We start from the raw sequence: 21,664 nt of genomic DNA on the forward strand, positions 1-21,664 counted from the left end.
GCCGTTTGTGGCCTAAGCTGTGCTTCCCCCAATGTTCTTACAGCTTCTGGGTTTGATTATATCTCCGTCCAGGCCCCGTTTGTAACTACCCTGGATAGTAACAGGGCACTCTGTAAGAAGTGCGGTCCCTTGACTAGTATGATACCAGAGTCTGTCCCACAGTGTAAGTGTGCAGGGTGATAAAGTTACCTTTCAGCCGGTCACAGGTTGCGTGCTGTGGGTACTTTGGTGCACAGGTGATCTCTTCTTTAGCGATCCGGTGCAAGGTATTAGGCGGCTGTGCTTTGTGGAGTTGGGCAGCGCTCTCTTCCAGCAGCCACGTGGGTCCGCTCGTTCTCAGCGGTTTGTAGTGATCAATATGGCGGCTTTTCGCGCCGTATGTTGATGGCCTTGTGGAGCCGGTAGTCTCTGCTCCCAGACAGCCTCGCTTACCTCAGCTGTCACCTCTGCTATTAACGGCAAGTACACCTCAGGTCGGCCCTCTTAGCTAGTTGTTTCCCAATGCCGGTGCAGGAGGGTGGCTTTTCCCAGGCTCGATGTTGTGGCCTAGTACTCTTTAGGCGGCGGTCTCACCCTTGTGGTTTCCCCAGCCAGGTGGGGATAGCAGCCGAGTCCTTTGCAGCGATAGCCGGGTTGACAGATGTAGTCCGGTACTTTGCGGTCACCCTCTAACACTCAGAATGGCGCACGTACATGTGCTGTCTTTCAACGGTGGGGGCGAGATGTCTGTCGCCAGCGCTTTGAGTGCCAAACACCAAACGTGTTAAGGCTATAATGCACTTATGGGTAGCCAGTAGTAGGAATCAGCAGTCCAAAAGGGGTTAGATAGCAGCTTAATAGCTTTTAGATTTGTGGTAGCTCCGGAGCTCCTCACTATAGCTGCCTATCCCTTGGCCCGCCCACCGGAAGTCCCTAACTAAATTCTTATTAAAATAGATCTAATTAATATTAATATTATTAATTAAAATATTCCTATTTAAATCTAAATACTAACCTATAAAATAAACCCTAACGGCTAGATTTAGAGTTCTACGGCCAAAGGGGTGCGTTAGCTACGCGTGCTTTTTCCCCCGCACCTTTTAAACAACGCTGGTATTGAGAGTTCTCTGAAGGGCTGCGTTAGGCTCCAAAAAGCGAGAGTACAGGCATATTTACCGCCACTGCAACTCTCAATACCAGCGGTGCTTACTGACGCGGACAGCTTCAAAAACGTGCTCGTGCACGATTCCCCCATAGGAAACAATAGGGCAGTTTGAGCTGAAAAAAAACCTAACACCTGCAAAAAAGCAGCGTTCAGCTCCTAACGCAGCCCCATTGTTTCCTATGGGGAAACACTTCCTAAATCTGCACCTAACACTCTAACATGAACCCAGAGTCTAAACACCCCTAACCTTACACTTATTAACGCCTAATCTGCCGACCCCACTATCGCTGACCCCTGCATATTATTATTAACCCCTAATCTGCCACTCCGTACACCGCCGCAACCTACGTTATCCCTATGTACCCCTAATCTGCTGCCCCTAACATTGCCGACCCCTATATTATATTTATTACCCCCTAATCTGCCCCCCCCCCCAACGTTGCCGCTACCTACCTACACTTATTAACCCCTAATCTGCCGACCGGACCTCACTGCTACTCTAATAAAAAAGCTAAGTCTTACCCTAACCCTAACACCCACCTAAGTTAAATTTAATTTTTTTCTAACAAAATAAAATAAATCTTATTAAATAAATTATTCCTATTTAAAGCTAAATACTTACCTGTAAAATAAACCCTAATATAGCTACAATATAAATAATAATTATATTGTAGCTATTTTAGGATTAATATTTATTTTACAGGCAACTTTGTATTTATTTTAACCAGGTACAATAGCTATTAAATAGTTAATAACTATTTAATAGTTACCTAGTTAAAATAATTACAAAATTACCTGTAAAATAAATCCTAACCTAAGTTACAATTAAACCTAACACTACACTATCAATAAATAAATTAAATAAACTATCTACAATTATCTACAATTATATCAACTAAACTAAATTACAAAAAACAAACACTAAATTACAAAAAAACACACTAAATTACAAAAATTAAAAAAAGATTACAAGAATTTTAAACTAATTACACCTACTCCTAAGCCCTCTAAAAAAATAACAAAGCCCCCCAAAATAAAAAAAAATGCCCTACCCTATTCTAAAATAAAAATTGCAAAGCTCTTTTACCTTACCAGCCCTTAAAAGGGCCTTTTGCGGGGCATGCCCCAAAGAAAACAGCTCTTTTGCATTTAAATAAACATACCACCCCCAACATTACAACCCACCACCCGCATACCCCTAATCTAACCCAAACACCCCTTAAAAAAACTAACACTAAGCCCCTGTAGATCTTCCTACCTTGTCTTCACCACTCCGGGTATCACCGATCCGTCCAGAAGAGGGTCCGAAGTCTTCCTCCTATCTGGCAAGAAGAGGTCCAGAAGAGGGTCCAAAGTCTTCATCCTATCCGGCAAGAAGAGGAGATCCGGACCGGCAAACATCTTCATCCAAGCGGCATCTTCTATCTTCTTCCATCCGGCGAGGAGCGGGACCATCTTGACGCAGCCGACGCGGATCCATCCTCTTCTTCCGGCGACTCCCGACGAATGAAGGTTCCTTTAAGGGACGTCATCCAAGATGGCGTTCCTCGAATTCCGATTGGCTGATAGGATTCTATCAGCCAATCGGAATTAAGGTAGGAAAAATCTGATTGGCTGATTGAATCAGCCAATTAGATTGAAGTTCAATCCGATTGGCTGATCCAATCAGCAAATCAGATTGACCTCGCATTCTATTGGCTGTTCCAATCAGGCTGAACCAATCCGATAAACCAATCAGCCAATCGGATTGAACTTGAAACTGATTGGCTGATTCAATCAGCCAATCAGATTTTTCTACCTTAATTCCGATTGGCTGATAGAATCCAATTAGCCAATCGGAATTCGACGGATGCCATCTTGGATGACGTCATTTAAAGGTACCTCATTCCTAGTTCAATCTTCGTGCAGGATGGATGCTCCGCGACAGAGGAGCGAAGAAAGAAGATTGAAGATGCCGCTTTGCTTGAAGACATCGCCCGGATGGAAGAAGACTTGAAGACATCGCCCGGATGGAAGAAGACTTCACTGCCGCTTGATTAGACATCGCCCGGATCGGATGAAGAGTTCTGCCCGGCTGGGTGAAGACAAGGTAGGGAGATCTTCAGGGGGGTAGTGTTAGGTTTTTTTAAGGGGGGTTTGCGTGGGTTTAGAATAGGTGTATGTGGGTGGTGGGTTGTAATGTTGGGGGGTGGTATTGGTTTTTTTTTTACAGGCAAAAGAGCTGTTTTCTTTGGGGCATGCCCCGCAAAAGGCCCTTTTAAGGGCTGGTAAGGTAAAAGAACTGTGAACTTTTTAAATTTAGAATAGGGTAGGGAATTTTTTTTATTTTGGGGGGCTTTATTATTTTATTAGGGGGCTTAGAATAGGTGTAATTAGCTTAAAAATCTTGTAATATTTTTCTTATTTTTTGTAATTTAGTGTTTGTTTTTTTTGTAATTTAGTTTAGATTATTTTATTGTATTTTAGTTTAGATATTTGTAGTTTATTTAATTTATTGATAGTGTAGGTGTATTTGTAACTTAGGTTAGGATTTATTTTACAGGTAAATTGGTAATTATTTTAACTAGGTAGCTATTAAATAGTTATTAACTATTTAATAGCTATTGTACCTAGTTAAAATAAATACCAAGTTACCTGTAAAATAAATATAAACCCTAAAATAGCTACAATGTAATTATTAATTACATTGTAGCTATCTTAGGGTTTATTTTATAGGTAAGTATTTAGATTTAAATAGGAATATTTTAATTAATAATATTAATATTAATTAGATCTATTTTAATAAGAATTTAGTTAGGGATGTTAGAGTTAGATAGAGTTATTATACTTAATATATATATAATATAATAACGATATTAACTATATTAACCCTAATATAATTAGGGTTAATATAGTTAATATATATAATATAATAACTATATTAACTATATTAACCCTAATATAATTAGGGTTAATATAGTTAATATAGCTGGTGGCGTTGTAGGGGGATTAAATTAGGGGTTAATATTTTTAAAATAGATGGCGGCGGTGTAAGGGGCTCACTTTAGGGGGTAGGTAAGATAGATGGCGGCGGGGTAGGGGCTCACTTTAGGGGGTAGGTAAGGTAGCTGGCGATGGTGTAGGGGGATCACATTAGGGGGTTATACTTTTATTGTAGTTGGCGGCGGGGTCAGGGAGCGGAGGTTTAGGGGTTAAATACTTTATTAGGGATTGCGGCGGGGGATCGCGGTTGACAGGTAGATAGACATTGCGCATGTGTTAGGTGTTAAGTTTTATTTGGCAGGTAGTTTAGGGAGTTACAGGGCTCCAATAGACAGCGTAAGGCTTACTACGGCTGCATTTTGTGGCAAGGTGAAAATGGAGTAAGATTTCTCAATTTTCGCCACGTAAGTCCTTATGCTGTATATTGGATACCAAACTGTGCTGGTTTGGTATACCTGCCTATGGCCCAAAAAACTACGGGCGAAGGCAGAAATATACGAGCGTAACTTCTAGGTTACGCCGTATATGTGATACCAAACAAGCGCAAATTTCGGCGTCGCCGGCTTTTGCGGGCGACGCTGCATATTGGATCGGGCCCCAGGCTCCTTAGCCAGCCCATCTGGGTTAGCGGGGGTAAGAGAATCCACCCAAAGCTTTTATGGCTCTAACATTCTAAGCTAAGGAAAGTCCTGACCTCCATTATCATAACTTTCAAACAATCACACTAATTTGACCTACAAGGGAGAAAAACAAATTCTTTAGGCTGCAGGGAACATTTTGATATCAAACACCATTTAATTTTCAATTTTTTATAACTTTTGATAACTTTGATTAGGAGCTTAAAAATCTTCTACAAATACAATACTTATCAAAGAGCTTACAAGTTTATGTCACTTCTAACTTCACTGTGTGAACAACAACCTGATGGCCAACCCTTGATACAGACATAGTGAATATCATAGCTGATTCAACAACTATTACTTACCCCTTTGGGTCTCGAAGAGCAGATTACAAAGACAGATCTGGAACATGACCCAGACCATATGGGAGACAGTGGAAAGCATTTGGCTGCTACAGCAAGGGAGAGTATTGGGGTGTTTCCTTTGGTGTCATGGTGCCCTGAATTGTGGTTTGCTATCCTGGAGAGCTATGGTGGGGAGAAGGCTTCTGCATTCTAGTCTGGTCTAGGGATTGTGCTGATCGTGCCTAAAAGGCTGTATAACAGCCACTCTTAAGTTACCTTTCTTGTTTGGGGCTTCCATCTACATTTAGAAAATGAGCTTGGTACTACTTGCACTGGAATGGTTTTCTCTACAAGACACACACTGCTTGCAGTGGAAAAACAGGGGTATGATAACTGACTTGTTTGGCTAATGTCTATGTTGGAGTGTGCTCCACCTTATTGATTTGTGCTTATTTTTAAATGTAAGATAGGTTTGAAATTAGTCTTGTAGATTTTGACCATTGTGGTTGACATATGCTAAGTTTAGACCAAAAGAGGCCTCCTTCAGAGTTGTGCTTTCCTTTTGTCCTTCAATTCTTGTCATATATATACTACAAGGTCCATGAATGGCCTCAGCTGCTCATTAAAGGAAATATTATTATGGGAAGTTTATTTTTTTTTTAAATGAGAGAGAAAATGATGCTATGTTATTGCCTTGAACTTTCTTTATATTTGAAAATAAAACCATTTAAAAAAAAGCTTCTTAATAGCCTAACGGCTAGATCTAGAGTTCTGCGGCCAAAGGGGTGCGTTAGCTACGCGTGTATTTTTCCCCCCGCATCTTTTAAATACCGCTGGTATTTAGAGTTCACAGAAGGGCTGCGTTAGGCTCCAAAAAGGGAGCGTAGAGCATAATTTACCACCACTGCAACTCTCAATACCAGCGGTGCTTACGGACGCGGCAAGCTTCAAAAACGTGCTCGTGAACGATTCCCCCATAGGAAACAATGGGGCCGTTTGAGCTGAAAAAAAACCTAACACCTGCAAAAAAGCAGCATTCAGCTCCTAACGCAGCCCCATTGTTTCCTATGGGGAAACACTTCCTAAGTCTGCACCTAACACCCTAACATGAACCCCGAGTCTAAACACCCCTAACCTTATACTTATTAACCCCTAATCTGCTGACCCCGCTATCGCTGACTCCTGCATTAAACAATTAACCCCTAATCTGCCGCTCCGTACACCGCCGCAACCTACGTTATCCCTATGAACCCCTAATCTGCTGCCCCTAAACCCCGCCGACCCCTATATTATATGTATTAACCCCTAATCTGCCGCCCCCAACGTCGCCGCTACCTACCTACAATTATTAACCCCTAATCTGCCGGCCGGACCTCACCGCTACTCTAATAAATGTATTAACCCCTAAAGCTAAGTCTAACCCTAACACTAACACCCCCCTAAGTTAAATATAATTTTTATCTAACGAAATAAAATAATTCTTATTAAATAAATTATTCCTATTTAAAGCTAAATACTTACCTGTAAAATAAACCCTAATATAGCTACAATATAAATAATAATTATATTGTAGCTATTTTAGGATTATATTTATTTTACAGGCAACTTTGTATTTATTTTAATTAGGTACAATAGCTATTAAATAGTTATTTACTATTTAATAGCTACCTATCTAAAAGAAATACAAAATTACCTGTAAAATAAATCCTAACCTAAGTTACAATTAAACCTAACACTACACTATCAATAAATTAATTAAACTACCTACAATTATCTACAATTAAATCAACTAAACTAAATTACAAAAAAAACAAACACTAAATTACAAAAACAAACAAACACTAAATTACAAAAATAAAAAAAGATTACAAGAATTTTAAACTAATTACACCTACTCTAAGCCCCCTAAAAATAACAAAGCCCCCCAAAATAAAAAATGCCCTACCCTATTCTAAAAAAAATATTTTACAGCTCTTTTACCTTACCAGCCCTTAAAAGGGCCTTTTGCGGGGCATGCCCCAAAGAATTCTGCTCTTTTGCCTGTAAAAAAAAAACATACAATACCCCCCCCCAACATTACAACCCACCACCCACATACCCCTAATCTAACCCAAACCCCCCTTAAATAAACCTAACACTAAGCCCCTGAAGATCTCCCTACCTTGTCTTCACCACGCCGGGTATCACCGATCCGTCCAGAAGAGGGTCCGAAGTCTTCATCCAATCCGGGCGATGTCTTCATCCAAGCGGGGGCTGAAGAGGTTGCCTGTAAAATAAATATAAATCCTAAAATAGCTACAATATAACTATTATTTATATTGTAGCTATATTAGGGTTTATTTTACAGGTAAGTATTTAGCTTTAAATAGGAATAATTTATTTAATAAGAATTATTTTATTTCGTTAGATAAAAATTATATTTAACTTAGGGGGGTGTTAGTGTTAGGGTTAGAATTAGCTTTAGGGGTTAATACATTTATTATAGTAGCGGTGAGGTCCGGTCGGCAGATTAGGGGTTAATAATTGTAGGTAGGTAGCGGCGACGTTGGGGGGGGGGGGCAGATTAGGGGTTAATAAATATTATGTAGGTGTCGGCTGTGTTAGGGGCAGCAGATTAGGGGTACATAGGGATAATGTAGGTGGCGGCAGTGTGCGGTCGGCAGATTAGGGGTTAAAAAAAATTAATAGAGTGGCGGCGATGTGGGGGGACCTCGGTTTAGGGGTACATAGGTAGTTTATGGGTGTTAGTGTACTTTAGAGCACAGTAGTTAAGAGCTTTATGAACCGGCGTTAGCCCAGAAAGCTCTTAAATCCTGGCTTTTCTCTTCGGCTGGAGTCTTGTCATTAGATTTCTAACGCTCACTTCAGCCACGACTCTAAATACCGGCGTTAGAAAGATCCCATTGAAAAGATAGGATACGCAATTGACGTAAGGGGATCTGCGGTATGGAAAAGTCACGGCTGGAAAGTGAGCGTTAGACCCTTACCTACAAGACTCTAAATACCAGCGGTAGGACAAAACCAGAGTTAGGACCCCCTAACGCTGGTTTTGACGGCTAACGCAGAACTCTAAATCTAGGCGTAAGTGTATTATATAAAATAAGCAACACAGCTTTCCTGGCCAGGCACGTGTCTACTCTTCACAAGCATCAGGTGGAAATATTGATGTTTCACAATATTTTCAAACTGAAGTCAATGGCTGAGTGGTCCTGCATAACTTGAATAATAAATATCAAAAAGGGAATCTAAAAGAATGTGCAGTTTCAAAATATGTTAATTATACATTAATTTAATTTTGATCAAATAAAACAGACAGAATATAAATCTTTCTTAGGTAATTGAAATAGCACACATATACTAATGAATAACTGTTTAAATTAGAAGTACATAAAATAATTAAACAAATACTGTACCTGACAAAACTCACAAGAGGGCATGTAATTTTAAACAACTTTTCAATTTACTTTTATTACCAATTTTACTTTGTTCTCTTGGTATTCTTAGTTGAAAGCTAAATCTAGTTCATGTGCTAATTTCTTAGACCTTGAAGACTGCCTCTAATCTGAAAGCATTTTGACAGTTTTTCACCACTAGAGGGCATTAGTTCATGTGTTTCATATAGATTACATTGAGCTCAGTCATGTGAAGCTCCTAGGAATCTGCATTGATTGGCTAAAAATGCAAGTCTGTCAAAAGAACTGAAATAAGGGGGCAGTTTGCAGAGGCATAGATACAAGGTAATCACAGAGGTAAATTAGCACAGTCTATACAGAGTCTTAGTTGTGTGGACCTCCTTGCATGTAATCACCAAAAGTCCAGGCAAGAAACAAACATGCATAAGAGAATCTGTCTTCTTTTTCTTCTGACTCCCCTTCCCCTAGCTTTTGTGTGGGTTAGCCAAGGAAAATTCCTGTTGTTTGTAGAGAGTTTTAACTGGCTCGTATCAAGGGGGTTAGTAGTAATGAGAGGGGGCCATAAGGTGATTAGAGCCACTGGTGTATTAAAAAGTTCTCTGCAGATTGAGCCGTTTGTGGCCTAAGCTGTGCTTCCCCCAATGTTCTTACAGCTTCTGGGTTTGATTATATCTCCTTCCAGGCCCCGTTTGTAACTACCCTGGATAGTAACAGGGCACTCTGTAAGAAGTGCGGTCCCTTGACTAGTATGATACCAGAGTCTGTCCCACAGTGTAAGTGTGCAGGGTGATAAAGTTACCTTTCAGCCGGTCACAGGTTGCGTGCTGTGGGTACTTTGGTGCACAGGTGATCTCTTCTTTAGCGATCCGGTGCAAGGTATTAGGCGGCTGTGCTTTGTGGAGTTGGGCAGCGCTCTCTTCCAGCAGCCACGTGGGTCCGCTCGTTCTCAGCGGTTTGTGGTGATCAATATGGCGGCTTTTCGCGCCGTATGTTGATGGCCTTGTGGAGCCGGTAGTCTCTGCTCCCAGACAGCCTCGCTTACCTCAGCTGTCACCTCTGCTATTAACGGCAAGTACACCTCAGGTCGGCCCTCTTAGCTAGTTGTTTCCCAATGCCGGTGCAGGAGGGTGGCTTTTCCCAGGCTCGATGTTGTGGCCTAGTACTCTTTAGGCGGCGGTCTCACCCTTGTGGTTTCCCCAGCCAGGTGGGGATAGCAGCCGAGTCCTTTGCAGCGATAGCCGGGTTGACAGATGTAGTCCGGTACTTTGCGGTCACCCTCTAACACTCAGAATGGCGCACGTACATGTGCTGTCTTTCAACGGTGGGGGCGAGATGTCTGTCGCCAGCGCTTTGAGTGCCAAACACCAAACGTGTTAAGGCTATAATGCACTTATGGGTAGCCAGTAGTAGGAATCAGCAGTCCAAAAGGGGTTAGATAGCAGCTTAATAGCTTTTAGATTTGTGGTAGCTCCGGAGCTCCTCACTATAGCTGCCTATCCCTTGGCCCGCCCACCGGAAGTCCCTAACTAAATTCTTATTAAAATAGATCTAATTAATATTAATATTATTAATTAAAATATTCCTATTTAAATCTAAATACTAACCTATAAAATAAACCCTAACGGCTAGATTTAGAGTTCTACGGCCAAAGGGGTGCGTTAGCTACGCGTGCTTTTTTCCCCCGCACCTTTTAAACAACGCTGGTATTGAGAGTTCTCTGAAGGGCTGCGTTAGGCTCCAAAAAGCGAGAGTACAGGCATATTTACCGCCACTGCAACTCTCAATACCAGCGGTGCTTACTGACGCGGACAGCTTCAAAAACGTGCTCGTGCACGATTCCCCCATAGGAAACAATGGGGCAGTTTGAGCTGAAAAAAAACCTAACACCTGCAAAAAAGCAGCGTTCAGCTCCTAACGCAGCCCCATTGTTTCCTATGGGGAAACACTTCCTAAATCTGCACCTAACACTCTAACATGAACCCAGAGTCTAAACACCCCTAACCTTACACTTATTAACGCCTAATCTGCCGACCCCACTATCGCTGACCCCTGCATATTATTATTAACCCCTAATCTGCCACTCCGTACACCGCCGCAACCTACGTTATCCCTATGTACCCCTAATCTGCTGCCCCTAACATTGCCGACCCCTATATTATATTTATTACCCCCTAATCTGCCCCCCCCCCAACGTTGCCGCTACCTACCTACACTTATTAACCCCTAATCTGCCGACCGGACCTCACTGCTACTCTAATAAAAAAGCTAAGTCTTACCCTAACCCTAACACCCACCTAAGTTAAATTTATTTTTTTTCTAACAAAATAAAATAAATCTTATTAAATAAATTATTCCTATTTAAAGCTAAATACTTACCTGTAAAATAAACCCTAATATAGCTACAATATAAATAATAATTATATTGTAGCTATTTTAGGATTAATATTTATTTTACAGGCAACTTTGTATTTATTTTAACCAGGTACAATAGCTATTAAATAGTTAATAACTATTTAATAGTTACCTAGTTAAAATAATTACAAAATTACCTGTAAAATAAATCCTAACCTAAGTTACAATTAAACCTAACACTACACTATCAATAAATAAATTAAATAAACTATCTACAATTATCTACAATTATATCAACTAAACTAAATTACAAAAAACAAACACTAAATTACAAAAAAACACACTAAATTACAAAAATTAAAAAAAGATTACAAGAATTTTAAACTAATTACACCTACTCCTAAGCCCTCTAAAAAAATAACAAAGCCCCCCAAAATAAAAAAAATGCCCTACCCTATTCTAAAATAAAAATTGCAAAGCTCTTTTACCTTACCAGCCCTTAAAAGGGCCTTTTGCGGGGCATGCCCCAAAGAAAACAGCTCTTTTGCATTTAAATAAACATACCACCCCCAACATTACAACCCACCACCCGCATACCCCTAATCTAACCCAAACACCCCTTAAAAAAACTAACACTAAGCCCCTGTAGATCTTCCTACCTTGTCTTCACCACTCCGGGTATCACCGATCCGTCCAGAAGAGGGTCCGAAGTCTTCCTCCTATCTGGCAAGAAGAGGTCCAGAAGAGGGTCCAAAGTCTTCATCCTATCCGGCAAGAAGAGGAGATCCGGACCGGCAAACATCTTCATCCAAGCGGCATCTTCTATCTTCTTCCATCCGGCGAGGAGCGGGACCATCTTGACGCAGCCGACGCGGATCCATCCTCTTCTTCCGGCGACTCCCGACGAATGAAGGTTCCTTTAAGGGACGTCATCCAAGATGGCGTCCCTCGAATTCCGATTGGCTGATAGGATTCTATCAGCCAATCGGAATTAAGGTAGGAAAAATCTGATTGGCTGATTGAATCAGCCAATTAGATTGAAGTTCAATCCGATTGGCTGATCCAATCAGCAAATCAGATTGACCTCGCATTCTATTGGCTGTTCCAATCAGGCTGAACCAATCCGATAAACCAATCAGCCAATCGGATTGAACTTGAAACTGATTGGCTGATTCAATCAGCCAATCAGATTTTTCTACCTTAATTCCGATTGGCTGATAGAATCCAATTAGCCAATCGGAATTCGACGGATGCCATCTTGGATGACGTCATTTAAAGGTACCTCATTCCTAGTTCAATCTTCGTGCAGGATGGATGCTCCGCGACAGAGGAGCGAAGAAAGAAGATTGAAGATGCCGCTTTGCTTGAAGACATCGCCCGGATGGAAGAAGACTTGAAGACATCGCCCGGATGGAAGAAGACTTCACTGCCGCTTGATTAGACATCGCCCGGATCGGATGAAGAGTTCTGCCCGGCTGGGTGAAGACAAGGTAGGGAGATCTTCAGGGGGGTAGTGTTAGGTTTTTTTAAGGGGGGTTTGCGTGGGTTTAGAATAGGTGTATGTGGGTGGTGGGTTGTAATGTTGGGGGGTGGTATTGTTTTTTTTTTTACAGGCAAAAGAGCTGTTTTCTTTGGGGCATGCCCCGCAAAAGGCCCTTTTAAGGGCTGGTAAGGTAAAAGAACTGTGAACTTTTTAAATTTAGAATAGGGTAGGGAATTTTTTTTATTTTGGGGGGCTTTATTATTTTATTAGGGGGCTTAGAATAGGTGTAATTAGCTTAAAAATCTTGTAATATTTTTCTTATTTTTTGTAATTTAGTGTTTGTTTTTTTTGTAATTTAGTTTAGATTATTTTATTGTATTTTAGTTTAGATATTTGTAGTTTATTTAATTTATTGATAGTGTAGGTGTATTTGTAACTTAGGTTAGGATTTATTTTACAGGTAAATTGGTAATTATTTTAACTAGGTAGCTATTAAATAGTTATTAACTATTTAATAGCTATTGTACCTAGTTAAAATAAATACCAAGTTACCTGTAAAATAAATATAAACCCTAAAATAGCTACAATGTAATTATTAATTACATTGTAGCTATCTTAGGGTTTATTTTATAGGTAAGTATTTAGATTTAAATAGGAATATTTTAATTAATAATATTAATATTAATTAGATCTATTTTAATAAGAATTTAGTTAGGGATGTTAGAGTTAGATAGAGTTATTATACTTAATATATATATAATATAATAACGATATTAACTATATTAACCCTAATATATAATTAGGGTTAATATAGTTAATATAGCTGGTGGCGTTGTAGGGGGATTAAATTAGGGGTTAATATTTTTAAAATAGATGGCGGCGGTGTAAGGGGCTCACTTTAGGGGGTAGGTAAGATAGATGGCGGCGGGGTAGGGGCTCACTTTAGGGGGTAGGTAAGGTAGCTGGCGATGGTGTAGGGGGATCACATTAGGGGGTTATACTTTTATTGTAGGTGGCGGCGGGGTCAGGGAGCGGAGGTTTAGGGGTTAAATACTTTATTAGGGATTGCGGCGGGGGATCGCGGTTGACAGGTAGATAGACATGTGTTAGGTGTTAAGTTTTATTTGGCAGGTAGTTTAGGGAATTACAGGGCTCCAATAGACAGCGTAAGGCTTACTACGGCTGCATTTTGTGGCAAGGTGAAAATGGAGTAAGATTTCTCAATTTTCGCCACGTAAGTCCTTATGCTGTATATTGGATACCAAACTGTGCTGGTTTGGTATACCTGCCTATGGCCCAAAAAACTACGGGCGAAGGCAGAAATATACGAGCGTAACTTCTAGGTTACGCCGTATATGTGATACCAAACAAGCGCAAATTTCGGCGTCGCCGGCTTTTGCGGGCGACGCTGCATATTGGATCGGGCCCCAGGTTCCTTAGCCAGCCCATCTGGGTTAGCGGGGGTAAGAGAATCCACCCAAAGCTTTTATGGCTCTAACATTCTAAGCTAAGGAAAGTCCTGACCTCCATTATCATAACTTTCAAACAATCACACTAATTTGACCTACAAGGGAGAAAAACAAATTCTTTAGGCTGCAGGGAACATTTTGATATCAAACACCATTTAATTTTCAATTTTTTATAACTTTTGATAACTTTGATTAGGAGCTTAAAAATCTTCTACAAATACAATACTTATCAAAGAGCTTACAAGTTTATGTCACTTCTAACTTCACTGTGTGAACAACAACCTGATGGCCAACCCTTGATACAGACATAGTGAATATCATAGCTGATTCAACAACTATTACTTACCCCTTTGGGTCTCGAAGAGCAGATTACAAAGACAGATCTGGAACATGACCCAGACCATATGGGAGACAGTGGAAAGCATTTGGCTGCTACAGCAAGGGAGAGTATTGGGGTGTTTCCTTTGGTGTCATGGTGCCCTGAATTGTGGTTTGCTATCCTGGAGAGCTATGGTGGGGAGAAGGCTTCTGCATTCTAGTCTGGTCTAGGGATTGTGCTGATCGTGCCTAAAAGGCTGTATAACAGCCACTCTTAAGTTACCTTTCTTGTTTGGGGCTTCCATCTACATTTAGAAAATGAGCTTGGTACTACTTGCACTGGAATGGTTTTCTCTACAAGACACACACTGCTTGCAGTGGAAAAACAGGGGTATGATAACTGACTTGTTTGGCTAATGTCTATGTTGGAGTGTGCTCCACCTTATTGATTTGTGCTTATTTTTAAATGTAAGATAGGTTTGAAATTAGTCTTGTAGATTTTGACCATTGTGGTTGACATAAGCTAAGTTTAGGCCAAAAGAGGCCTCCCTCAGAGTTGTGCTTTCCTTTTGTCCTTCAATTCTTGTCATATATATACTACAAGGTCCATGAATGGCCTCAGCTGCTCATTAAAGGAAATATTATTATGGGAAGTTTATTTTTTTTTTTAAATGAGAGAGAAAATGATGCTATGTTATTGCCTTGAACTTTCTTTATATTTGAAAATAAAACCATTTAAAAAAAAGCTTCTTAATAGCCTAACGGCTAGATCTAGAGTTCTGCGGCCAAAGGGGTGCGTTAGCTACGCGTGTATTTTTCCCCCCGCATCTTTTAAATACCGCTGGTATTTAGAGTTCACAGAAGGGCTGCGTTAGGCTCCAAAAAGGGAGCGTAGAGCATAATTTACCACCACTGCAACTCTCAATACCAGCGGTGCTTACGGACGCGGCAAGCTTCAAAAACGTGCTCGTGAACGATTCCCCCATAGGAAACAATGGGGCCGTTTGAGCTGAAAAAAAACCTAACACCTGCAAAAAAGCAGCATTCAGCTCCTAACGCAGCCCCATTGTTTCCTATGGGGAAACACTTCCTAAGTCTGCACCTAACACCCTAACATGAACCCCGAGTCTAAACACCCCTAACCTTATACTTATTAACCCCTAATCTGCTGACCCCGCTATCGCTGACACCTGCATTAAACAATTAACCCCTAATCTGCCGCTCCGTACACCGCCGCAACCTACGTTATCCCTATGAACCCCTAATCTGCTGCCCCTAAACCCCGCCGACCCCTATATTATATTTATTAACCCCTAATCTGCCGCCCCCAACGTCGCCGCTACCTACCTACAATTATTAACCCCTAATCTGTCGGCCGGACCTCACCGCTACTCTAATAAATGTATTAACCCCTAAAGCTAAGTCTAACCCTAACACTAACACCCCCCCTAAGTTAAATATAATTTTTATCTAACGAAATAAAATAATTCTTATTAAATAAATTATTCCTATTTAAAGCTAAATACTTACCTGTAAAATAAACCCTAATATAGCTACAATATAAATAATAATTATATTGTAGCTATTTTAGGATTATATTTATTTTACAGGCAACTTTGTATTTATTTTAATTAGGTACAATAGCTATTAAATAGTTATTTACTATTTAATAGCTACCTATCTAAAAGAAATACAAAATTACCTGTAAAATAAATCCTAACCTAAGTTACAATTAAACCTAACACTACACTATCAATAAATTAATTAAACTACCTACAATTATCTACAATTAAATCAACTAAACTAAATTACAAAAAAAACAAACACTAAATTACAAAAACAAACAAACACTAAATTACAAAAATAAAAAAAGATTACAAGAATTTTAAACTAATTACACCTACTCTAAGCCCCCTAAAAATAACAAAGCCCCCCAAAATAAAAAATGCCCTACCCTATTCTAAAAAAAATATTTTACAGCTCTTTTACCTTACCAGCCCTTAAAAGGGCCTTTTGCGGGGCATGCCCCAAAGAATTCTGCTCTTTTGCCTGTAAAAAAAAAACATACAATACCCCCCCAACATTACAACCCAGCACCCACATACCCCTAATCTAACCCAAACCCCCCTTAAATAAACCTAACACTAAGCCCCTGAAGATCTCCCTACCTTGTCTTCACCACGCCGGGTATCACCGATCCGTCCAGAAGAGGGTCCGAAGTCTTCATCCAATCCGGGCGATGTCTTCATCCAAGCGGGGGCTGAAGAGGTTGCCTGTAAAATAAATATAAATCCTAATATAGCTACAATATAACTATTATTTATATTGTAGCTATATTAGGGTTTATTTTACAGGTAAGTATTTAGCTTTAAATAGGAATAATTTATTTAATAAGAATTATTTTATTTCGTTAGATAAAAATTATATTTAACTTAGGGGGGTGTTAGTGTTAGGGTTAGAATTAGCTTTAGGGGTTAATACATTTATTATAGTAGCGGTGAGGTCCGGTCGGCAGATTAGGGGTTAATAATTGTAGGTAGGTAGCGGCGACGTTGGGGGGGGGGCAGATTAGGGGTTAATAAATATTATGTAGGTGTCGGCTGTGTTAGGGGCAGCAGATTAGGGGTACATAGGGATAATGTAGGTGGCGGCAGTGTGCGGTCGGCAGATTAGGGGTTAAAAAAAATTAATAGAGTGGCGGCGATGTGGGGGGACCTCGGTTTAGGGGTACATAGGTAGTTTATGGGTGTTAGTGTACTTTAGAGCACAGTAGTTAAGAGCTTTATGAACCGGCGTTAGCCCAGAAAGCTCTTAAATCCTGGCTTTTCTCTTCGGCTGGAGTCTTGTCATTAGATTTCTAACGCTCACTTCAGCCACGACTCTAAATACCGGCGTTAGAAAGATCCCATTGAAAAGATAGGATACGCAATTGACGTAAGGGGATCTGCGGTATGGAAAAGTCACGGCTGGAAAGTGAGCGTTAGACCCTTACCTACAAGACTCTAAATACCAGCGGTAGGACAAAACCAGAGTTAGGACCCCCTAACGCTGGTTTTGACGGCTAACGCAGAACTCTAAATCTAGGCGTAAGTGTATTATATAAAATAAGCAACACAGCTTTCCTGGCCAGGCACGTGTCTACTCTTCACAAGCATCAGGTGGAAATATTGATGTTTCACAATATTTTCAAACTGAAGTCAATGGCTGAGTGGTCCTGCATAACTTGAATAATAAATATCAAAAAGGGAATCTAAAAGAATGTGCAGTTTCAAAATATGTTAATTATACATTAATTTAATTTTGATCAAATAAAACAGACAGAATATAAATCTTTCTTAGGTAATTGAAATAGCACACATATACTAATGAATAACTGTTTAAATTAGAAGTACATAAAATAATTAAACAAATACTGTACCGGACAAAACTCACAAGAGGGCATGTAATTTTAAACAACTTTTCAATTTACTTTTATTACCAATTTTGCTTTGTTCTCTTGGTATTCTTAGTTGAAAGCTAAATCTAGTTCATGTGCTAATTTCTTAGACCTTGAAGACTGCCTCTAATCTGAAAGCATTTTGACAGTTTTTCACCACTAGAGGGCATTAGTTCATGTGTTTCATATAGATTACATTAAGCTCAGTCATGTGAAGCTCCTAGGAATCTGCATTGATTGGCTAAAAATGCAAGTCTGTCAAAAGAACTGAAATAAGGGGGCAGTTTGCAGAGGCATAGATACAAGGTAATCACAGAGGTAAAAAGTATATTATTGTAACGGTTATGCAAAATTGGGGAATGGGTAATAAAGGGATTATATACCTTTTTAACCCTTTAAGGACACAGCTTTCAATTTGCTCAATTGTTTTATGACGGAAAAATTCCGTCATATGTCCTTAAGAGGTTAAACAACAAAAATTCTGGTGTTTACTGTCCCTTTAAGAGCCAGCCCATTTTTGGTTCAGTACCTGGGTAGCGCTTGCTGATTGGTGGCTAAATGTAGCAAACCAATCAGCAAGTGCTACCCAGGTTCTGAACCAAAAATGGGCCAGCTCCTAACCTTACATTACTGCTTTTTCAAATAAAGATAGCAAGAGAACAAAGAACAATTGTTAATAGGAGTAAATTAGAAAGTTCCAATGTTCTTCACATACAGGAAAATGTTATGCTTATTTTAAATTGCTATGTCTATATAATATATATATACAGGTAGCCCTCAGTTTACGCCGGGGTTAGGTTCCAGGAGGAATGGTTGTAAATCGAAACCATTGTAAATTGAAACCCAGTTCATAATGTAAGTCAATGGGAAGTGAGGGAGTTAGGTTCCAGGCCCCTCTCAAAATTGTCATAAGTAACACCTAATACAATATTTTTAAAGCTTTGAAATGAAGACTTTAAATACTAAACAGCATTATAAACCTAATAATATAGATTGTATCATCATCAAACTAAGTTTAATGAAGAACTGGGGTATGTAAACTTTTGATCAGGGTCATTTGGGTAGTTTCTGTTGTCATTATGATTTAAAAAGAGTAAACAAAGTTGATGATTGATAATAAATTACTTCAGCCAAACACTAACCAGGAGTGAAAGAAAAGTTTTTGTGTTATCATTTATATTCTCTGAAAAATGGCCAAGAAATCATAAATTCTGCCAGGGTATGTACACTTATGAGCACAACTGTATATATATACAGATATATATACACAGGAAAATATATAAAATTTCCAACAGGATAAGAGAAAAACTTATGCACTTCTATAAAAACTTGATATGGGGAAAAAAGTCCATGGACCTGCAGCGCAATCACCCAGATGACATTGATTTTACTGAGATATTTAGCTAGGTGGGCATCTGCACTGAAGAAGGAGGTCTACCTATGCAGCGGGGATTGCATGGAAGAGATATTTGGCAAGAGACAGACTACAAGAAGCAGCATTAAGACAGCACTAGAAACTTCCTCCCTGCTGTCCTGGAGATAAACCTACGATGGCAAGAGCTCCTGTGCAGCAAATTAGGTATTGATGGAAGCACAGTAATCTTCATATTTTAGCACTCTGTATCATCTTCAGCTTTCTGATTTTAGCATGAGTTTTAAAAATACACCACTTCCTACACACAGTGCAAAAATATGAAAGTTGCTGTCTGACTAAATAATACAAAACTTTATTTGCCCCCTACAGCTCACCCAGTCCAGTACTGTGCATAATCACAAAGTAAGATCAGCTGTGTCTCTCCTCCTGTTTATAGTAATTTGCAAAACCCATTGTACAACGGTAAAGCTATACATTGTGTATAAACAGCCTGGGATTAAAGGGGAGATAAATCTCTAGCGATGCTGATGATCCAACTCTGAGTCTGAACTTCTCTCAAATCTTCCTGTGGCCATAGTAGTCCTGACCACCGTCCTTAGAGACTCACAGTAGACACAGTGAGGCTCCTGAGGTGACTAATCAGAACTTTCACATTAGTCTTCAAGACAACACAGCGGCACAGTCGCTGCCTTCTCATGCCTGAGCTCAAAGACGACTCAACACAGCACATGCAGTCACATGCGCCAAAAGACACAGACTGTGTATTGGTAGAATGTGTTCATGTGATGACCATGTGTGAGCCCAATAGAATTTAAAAAAATAATTTTTTTAAATGCATAGGGCAATGCGGGACAGATGTCCATCTTCCCGGAACAGCGGGATAAACCTCTTAAATCGAGACTGTCCCATTTAAATTCGGACAGTTGGGGGGTATGTTGTGCGTGTATATGAGTGTGTCTATGTGGGTGCATGTGTGTTGTGCGTGCATATGACTGTGTGTATGTGTGGTGTGCTTGCATATGAGAGGATGTATGTGTGGTGTGCATGCATATGAATGTGTGTATGTGAGTGTATGTGTGTTGTGCATGCATATGAGTGTGTGTATGTGGGTATATGTGTGTTGTGCATGCATATGAGTATGTGTATGTGGGGTGTTCTTACATATGACTGTGTGTATGTGTGTATGTGGGTGCATATGTGTTGTTCGTGCATATGAGTGTGTGTATGTGTGTTGTACATGCATATGAGTGTGTGTATGTGTAGTCTGCGTGAATATAAATATGAGTATGTGTATGTGTTGTGTGCGTGCATATGAGTGTGTGTATGTGTGTGGTTTTCTTACATATGACTGTGTGTATGTGGGTGTATACAGTGGGGCAAAAAAGTATTTAGTCAGCCACCAATTGTGCAAGTTCTCCCACATAAGAAGATGAGAAAGGCCTGTAATTTTCATCATAGGTATACCTCAGCTATGAGAGACAAAATGTGGAAACAAATCCAGACAATCACATTGTCTGATTTGGAAAGAATTTATTTGCATATTATGGTGGAAAATAAGTATTTGGTCACCTACAAACAAGCAAGATTTCTGGCTCTCACAGACCTGTATCTTCTTCTTTAAGAGGCTCCTCTGTCCTCCACTCATTACCTGTATTAATGGCACCTGTTTGAACTTATCAGTATAAAAGACACCTGTCCACAACCTCAAACAGTCACACTCCAAACTCCACTATGGTGAAGACCAAAGAGCTGTCGAAGGACACCAGAAACAAAATTGTAGACCTGCACCAGGCTGGGAAGACTGAATCTGCAATAGGCAAGCAGCTTGGTGTGAATAAATCAACTGTGGGAGCAATAATTAGAAAATGGAAGACATACAAGACCACTGATAATCTCCGTCGATCTGGGGCTCCACTCAAGATCTCACTCCATGGGGTCAAAATGATCACAAGAACGGTGAGCAAATATCCCAGAACCACACGGGGGACCTAATGAATGACCTGCAGAGAGCTGGGACAAACATAACAAAGGCTACCATCAGTAACACACTATGCCGCCAGGTACTCAGATCCTGCAGTGCCAGACGTGTCCCCCTGCTTAAGCCAGTACATGTCCAGGCCCATCTGAAGTATGCTAGAGAGCATTTGGATGATCCAGAAGCTGATTGGGAGAATATCATATGGTCAGATGAAACCAAAGTAGAAGTGTTTGGTAGGAGAGAGAATGCTGAGTTGCAACCAAAGAACACCATACCTACTGTGAAGCATGAGGGGGGAAACATCATGCTTTGGGGCTGTTTCTCTGCAAAGGGAATAGGATGACTGATCTGTGTACATGAAAGAATGAATGGGGCCATGTAACGTGGGATTTTGAGTGCAAACCTCCTTCCATCAGTAAGGGCATTGAAGATGAAACGTGGCTGGGTCTTTCAGCATGACATTGATCCCAAACACACCGCCCGGGCAATGAAGGAGTGGCTTTGTAAGAAGCATTTCAAGGTCCTGGAGTAGTTTAGCCAGTCTCCAGATCTCAACCCCATAGAAAACCTTTGGAGGGAGTTGAAAGTCTGTGTTGCCCAGCGACAGCCCCAAAACATCACTGCTCTAGAGGAGATCTGCATGCAGGAATGGGCCAACATACCAGCAACAGTGTGTGACAACCTTGTGAAGACTTACAGAAAACGTTTGACCTCTGTCATTGCCAACAAAGGATATATAACAAAGTATTG

This window comes from Bombina bombina, chromosome 6 (assembly GCF_027579735.1).
Source record: "Bombina bombina isolate aBomBom1 chromosome 6, aBomBom1.pri, whole genome shotgun sequence".
NCBI lineage: Eukaryota > Metazoa > Chordata > Amphibia > Anura > Bombinatoridae > Bombina > Bombina bombina.